Genomic DNA, 6,149 nt, shown 5'->3' with positions numbered 1-6,149 from the left:
GAGAGTACTATCTTAGTACTAATAGTGGTACTACTTAGTAGTGTAACAGTACTATGTTTGTAGTTATGTAACAGAGTACTATGTGCTATCTTAGTACTACAATAATAGTTTGTAGTACTGTAATATATTAGTACTATCTTTGTATTGTAATAAAATCCCTATGTGAGTATTGTAAGAGATTGCTATCTTAGAGTACTAATATATTAGTACTATAAGAGAGACATATATCTTAGTACTATAAGAGAATACTATTTTAGTACTTAGCAACATCTTAGTACTATCTTGCATTAATAGTACTCTAAGAGAGTACTATAGTAGTACCTAGCAGTCCTATAACAAAGTACAATATTAGTAGTAGTAGTATTGAGGTTCCTTTTTCATATTTTCCAATGGTGTTGCTAGCAGTGCATGTTCTTGCTTCATGCAAGTATTGTCTTGGCTGCCGCTCCTTAGATTACTTTCACGATGGTGGGCAAAATTGTCCCAATCCTCCTCAATGCCATGTTGGGCCGCAACATATGCACGAGCTAGGACTGATTTTGTCTGATATATCCTTCTATAGATAGAAATAAAGTCATCATATAAATCCTTATTCAGGCTTTCAATATGGTATTCACGATGGTTGGCTTTGTATTGGGTGCCTCATGTGTCTTGCATCCATAGTTCCATGGCTTCAAACTGTTCTTGCTTTGCTTTAAGGAAAAATTTGAAGCTAGGCTTCACCCCTGTTGGAATGCAAATGGCCTTTGACTTCCTCATGCTAGATCGTTTTGTTGGAGATTGGAACTAAATCTTCTTCTTCTCTAGTTTTTGTGGTGATCTAAATCTCTTCTTCGGGGACCTTTTTCCTGGCGATCTTAAGATTTTCTTTGAAGACATGTGCTTGCTCAATTGTCCACAAACAAAGTTACATGAATATGAGATAGGAAAGATTGTATGCAATCAGACGGAATGGGGAAAAGTTAAAGACGAACAACGTAGGGAGTGATAGAGAAAGAGAGAACAATTCACCTCTTACCGACGTCCATGATATAGCTTCAACTACAAAACAACAAGCGGCCTCCTACGATATCTTAAACTGGAAATCAGAAAGCTTGATCACAGCATGACCAAAATGTCAGTCAACGATGAGTGGCGTGCTACATGAGAATGTGGACTGAATGATAATATGGACACCCTTGATTAGTCATGAGAATCAGTGCCATCCACTAATCAAGATAAATTTTTTTAAACAATGTACTCAACTCATGGTACTATATTTTTGCAAATACTATGTACACCCTAGCATGCATCTACCCACCAACTACTTGGATTGCCAAAATTTTCAAGACTTACCTAGATTATTAAAAAAAATTCGATTTTCCTAGATATCGCTATGTGGTACACACAGTGCCACCTCATTCTATGTGGATTTAATATTTTTTATTAGTGATTTCATGCATTCTATACTTTTATTCAATTTATCACTTGAATTAATTCAATTAGATTCCTAGTCACCCATTGACCTAGTATTCGTTTGCATGTATAATTCTTCCTCAATTATTCCCTTCGATCATGGGTGCTTTGATTAATCTTATTTATGTATTCTTGATCACTAGTGCTGCACGTTGTTCATTCACTAAGCATCAAAGGAGCCAAAGACAATTTCATCCATCCACACTTCCACTATGCTAATCTTTGATCACTCGCAACCTAGAGTTTCTTTGCTTCTTAAACATATCAACAAAGTCTTAGAAGGTGATATCCACCCAAATTCCTTATCATGGATCTTAATCTAGGCCTTTGAGTAACTATAGGATTCAAATTTGGGATTTATGTCATTGAAGACTGCAAGAAATGAGCAAGAAATCAACCCCACTCTAAGGAGCTCAAGGGCCCAAAGACCTTCCTACTTTGTGATGGTTCTAAATAAATCCAATAGATCGTGAAATGGGCCACTAGGATTTATAGGATGAGGGGATGGATTGGGGGCAAACATTTTATTTTTCATTGCAATGTTGTGCAAGATTACAATAGCATATTCAGTGTTTAGATCTTGCGGACATACTACCAATTGTGGAAAGTTTTCAATCTTAGATTCCGATGCCTTTTTCAATGCTTTATGTTTTGTTTATGCTTGACCCATTCTTAATTGTAAGTAATGCATGACCATAAGGTGTATTTGAGTCTCATTTGAGCAAAGAGCCCCTCTACTCAAATACATTCTAATGGATGTATTCGAGTAAGAGGAAAGAGGACCTTAGAGTGGGAGATGATAGGGGGGTGATAGAATGGGAGAGGAGAATGGAAAGGCAAACAATATGGAAAAGGCAGTAGGAGAGGAAGTCAAACAAGATATAGAGGAGGGATCTATGGAAAATAAGGAAGAAAAAACTTCCTAGAGTGACGATAGTGGGCAATCAATGCATGATACAAATCTTTATAATTGGGTTTATGAATTTTTTATCTTTGTGTGCTATGGTTTATCATTTTACTTGCATAATTTTGTAATTTGAATTTTGCTCCTTAGTGTGTACTTGGTGTCTCTATATTCATGGGCAATGAGGCAAGGAAGGGAAGCGGGAAAGGGGAAGGGGAGAGTCTGACACTATGGCATCAATCTATTCCACAAAGCTAGTTACATGGATGAAGGGAAGGGATAGTTGTAGCAAGAGGAGGGAGTGGAGGGTTAGAGCAAAGAGAGAAGAAGCCTAGAGAGAGGAAGATGGAGGAGAATGCACTTGTGAGTCACGAGTAGGGTGAAGCTGATAGGCAGCGAGGGCTGATAATCAAAGAAACAGCAAGGGGGGTGAGAGAGGTGGTGAGGGGATTGGATCTACCTTAGGATGGGGACTAAATTTTCCTAGGACATCGCTTAACTTATATTAGTTTAAATTTTTGGTTTGAGGGAGGAGGGGGTCTAGGGAGATGAGTTAATTGGGAATTTGAATAAAAGTTGATTAGAGGACCATATATTGGCATCTTTGTGGAGTATCTAATATGTGCTTTCTACTCATAGTTAGGTATCATAGCTATCATTTTAATATAGTCCATGCCAATTGTCACCTAGTTTGAATTGATTCATTGTGAGAAGGGCATCTAATTTCATTTCCTGGTAGAAGCTTGAGTCAATTAGTAATGATTTATTTCCTTCACATTTTAGAACCCATTCCCGTTCATGTCTCAAAAAACATATCATAAAATGTAATCGATGGAAAGTGCACATTAGTCATTGCACAAGCTCACATTATTCATTCCACCCAACCATCAAAATCAACCCAAGGATAACAAGTAATCCCACTAAATTTGATTTCTAGAACAAATATCAAGTTTCATGGAGGGTCATGTAAGAAAACATGTCTTATCATGTGCATTTAACAGAAAGGCATTTTTAATTTATTATAAAAATATATTTAACACGTACATTAATTTTGGACTCATATGTATACATTTGGACTAATCCTAAAAATCCTTCCTAGGTGGAAAGTTTACTTTATGAAAATGTCATTTGAGAATCAAAAGTTTACTTTTTGGCTCTGTCATTTCTACATAGTAAAATTTACAATATCTCTCTCTGTAATCATTAGGGAGGAACGGGGTCTCGAAGGGCCTCCAAATAGTGTTTGCTTATTTCGAGGATATTACGGAGGGATTTGAGGTGTACCAATGAGAGTGCTCTAAGGTGTGGGACGATTGTATGTTGAGTTGGAGGGTGGGGAGGCCTTGAAAGAGCCCCTATTGGTTGTTCCCCTTACAGTAGGGACCACCCAAACCATCCTCCCTTCCCCCCCTCACTTAACCCATGCTTAACCCTCCTCCCATGTACACCTTTCCCACATCAGCCCCAAATGGCATTCAAGAGGAGGTGGGCCCTCTTGGGTGAGTTTTGATTACACCTTTCGAATCAAAAGTTTACTTTTTCACACTATCCGTTCTCAATAAAAATTATATTTACTCACACTATTATTTTGAACTAATAATGCAAAAACTAGGAAACATAATTCACACCGTACTCTATATTGCAAAAATCCTAGTATAAATATTTATTTTAAAGAAATTCAATCCTCTTTTAAGATCTAACTTTTTCGTAACTTATTAATAATTCAAATATACAAAAATCCATGAAATATTGTATGTATATATATATATATAAATTCCATGCATGAGATTGATTTACCATGCAAGTCTTCTAAAATCTACAAGACTTAGTAACGGTGTTAATAAACACCTTTTCGAGTTTTGGAGCTCGAAAATCTCCAAGGCTTAATGACGATGCGAATAAACACCTTTCAAAGCTTCAGAAAGAAAAAATAGTATAATCTCAAAGAACTTATAAACACCTTACAATAGTTACAAATGTTTTTAAAGATGTGTTTGTACTGAGTAAAGCACACACCTTCAAATGACACATCTTGATGTAGGGCAAAAGTGAGGGAAAGAAGGCAAAGAAAGGGGAAGGGGGAGAGACATGTAATGGAGGGGGAGAGAGAGGGAAAGAGAGGGGGAAGCCTTGAGGAAGGAAGAAGATAAGGGAAGAGCAAGGGGAGGAGGGAGAAAGGGAGAGAGAGAGGGGGGGGAAGGTGGAGAGGGGAGGGGGAGAGGGAAGGGGAGAGGGAGAGGAGAGGGAAGAAGGGAGCATAGGATAGCACTCTCGCTATGGCATCAACATAAATAAATAAATAAATATCTTTTATTTTATTATTATTATTTTTTTAACGCAACCCCTTGCATTGCCACAAGGAAGGAAAGAAGGGAAGGGGAACATCGGGGGGAGGGGAGGGGGAGAGAGAGAGAGAGAGAGAGAGAGGGCGGGGGGGATAAGAAGAGGGAGAGAGAGAGAGAGAGAGGGGCGGAGGGAGAGGGAGAGGGAGAGAGAGAGAGAGAGAGAGAGGGGGGAGAGAGAGAGAGAGAGAGAGAGAGAGAGGGGGGGGGGGAGAGGGAGAGGGAAGAGGGAGATTAGAGGGAAGGGAGGGTAGGGTAGATCTCACGAAAGGAATGGAGAGGGAGAGGGGGGGAGACAGAGAGAGAGGGAGAGAGAAGGGGAGGGGAGCACACAGGAAGGGAAAGAGAGAGAGAGACGAGGGGCAGATCGAAGGGGAGAGGACAGAGAGAGAGAGAGAGAGAGAGAGATACAAAGAGGGGGGGGAGGGGAAGAGAGAGGAGAGAGGAGAGGAAAGGGAAAGGGGGACTCAGGAAAGGGGAGGAGAGGTCTTTTGTAGTGCCACAACAGCAAGGATTTTAACACAAAAAAGGGGGAGAGATGATTTTTTTTTAAAGATATTTAAAAAGATAGGAGGAGAGGGAACGAGTGGATGACGAAGGGGAGGGGAAGGGGCCGTGCTACCATGGTAGCAACAAAGAAAAAAAAGAAAAAAAGAAGAAGAATATACATATATAAAACACCATATTAGATAAAATGGGACAAAAGTTGCACTTTGGGAATTTGGAAATTGGGTGGATTTCATTAAATTTGAGAAAGTTTTCATTAAATTTGAGAAAATTTTCATTGATTGTGGGAATTTTGCCAATATTGAAATATACTATTATTTGAAAATGCCAATGATTATGAAAAGCTTCATGGGTTGCGAAACGTTTCATTGGGTTAACAACCGGAACAAAGCATTTGTGGCAGAGTTTGAAAATCATATATTTGGTGGTGTTAAGAAACACAGTTTGGGGGCGTGTATATTTTACTTGAGGTGTTACTAAACACCAATTGGTGGTCTTAACAAACACCGTGGAAAGTGAACCACTAGAAACAAAGTTGTTGTTGGTGAAAGATAGCTTCTGAAAATTGTTATATTAATAATATGCAAATATGCATCGATAAGATAACAATGATTGAGAAATATCACATGAGAGTACATATTAAAATGAAAGTTTGGGACACCAAGAAGGAGAAAATGATCACCATTTTCTATGCTTTGATACCAAGCAAGGTCTCCCGTGCTTTGATACATACATTTTGTGGAATATTAATCTTCTTGAGTCTATTTATGGCTTTTGATATCCACGACCACAAACCACCGCATCAATACACTCCCACGCCTATGGATCCAACCTATTCTCTACCCAATACTTGTTCCAGTAGTCAATATAGGCATATGCATCACTGAGTCCCTTTCTCTTAACTAATGGTGAATTTCTTGAAGTTAGGAGATGCAGCATCC

This window comes from Dipteris shenzhenensis, chromosome 4 (genome assembly GCF_047967505.1).
Source record: "Dipteris shenzhenensis isolate YYH24624 ecotype China chromosome 4, Dip_SZ_1.0, whole genome shotgun sequence".
Classification (NCBI taxonomy): Eukaryota; Viridiplantae; Streptophyta; class Polypodiopsida; order Gleicheniales; family Dipteridaceae; genus Dipteris; species Dipteris shenzhenensis.
The sequence above is the reverse complement of the archived record's forward strand: the minus strand, read 5'-3'. Positions refer to the sequence as shown.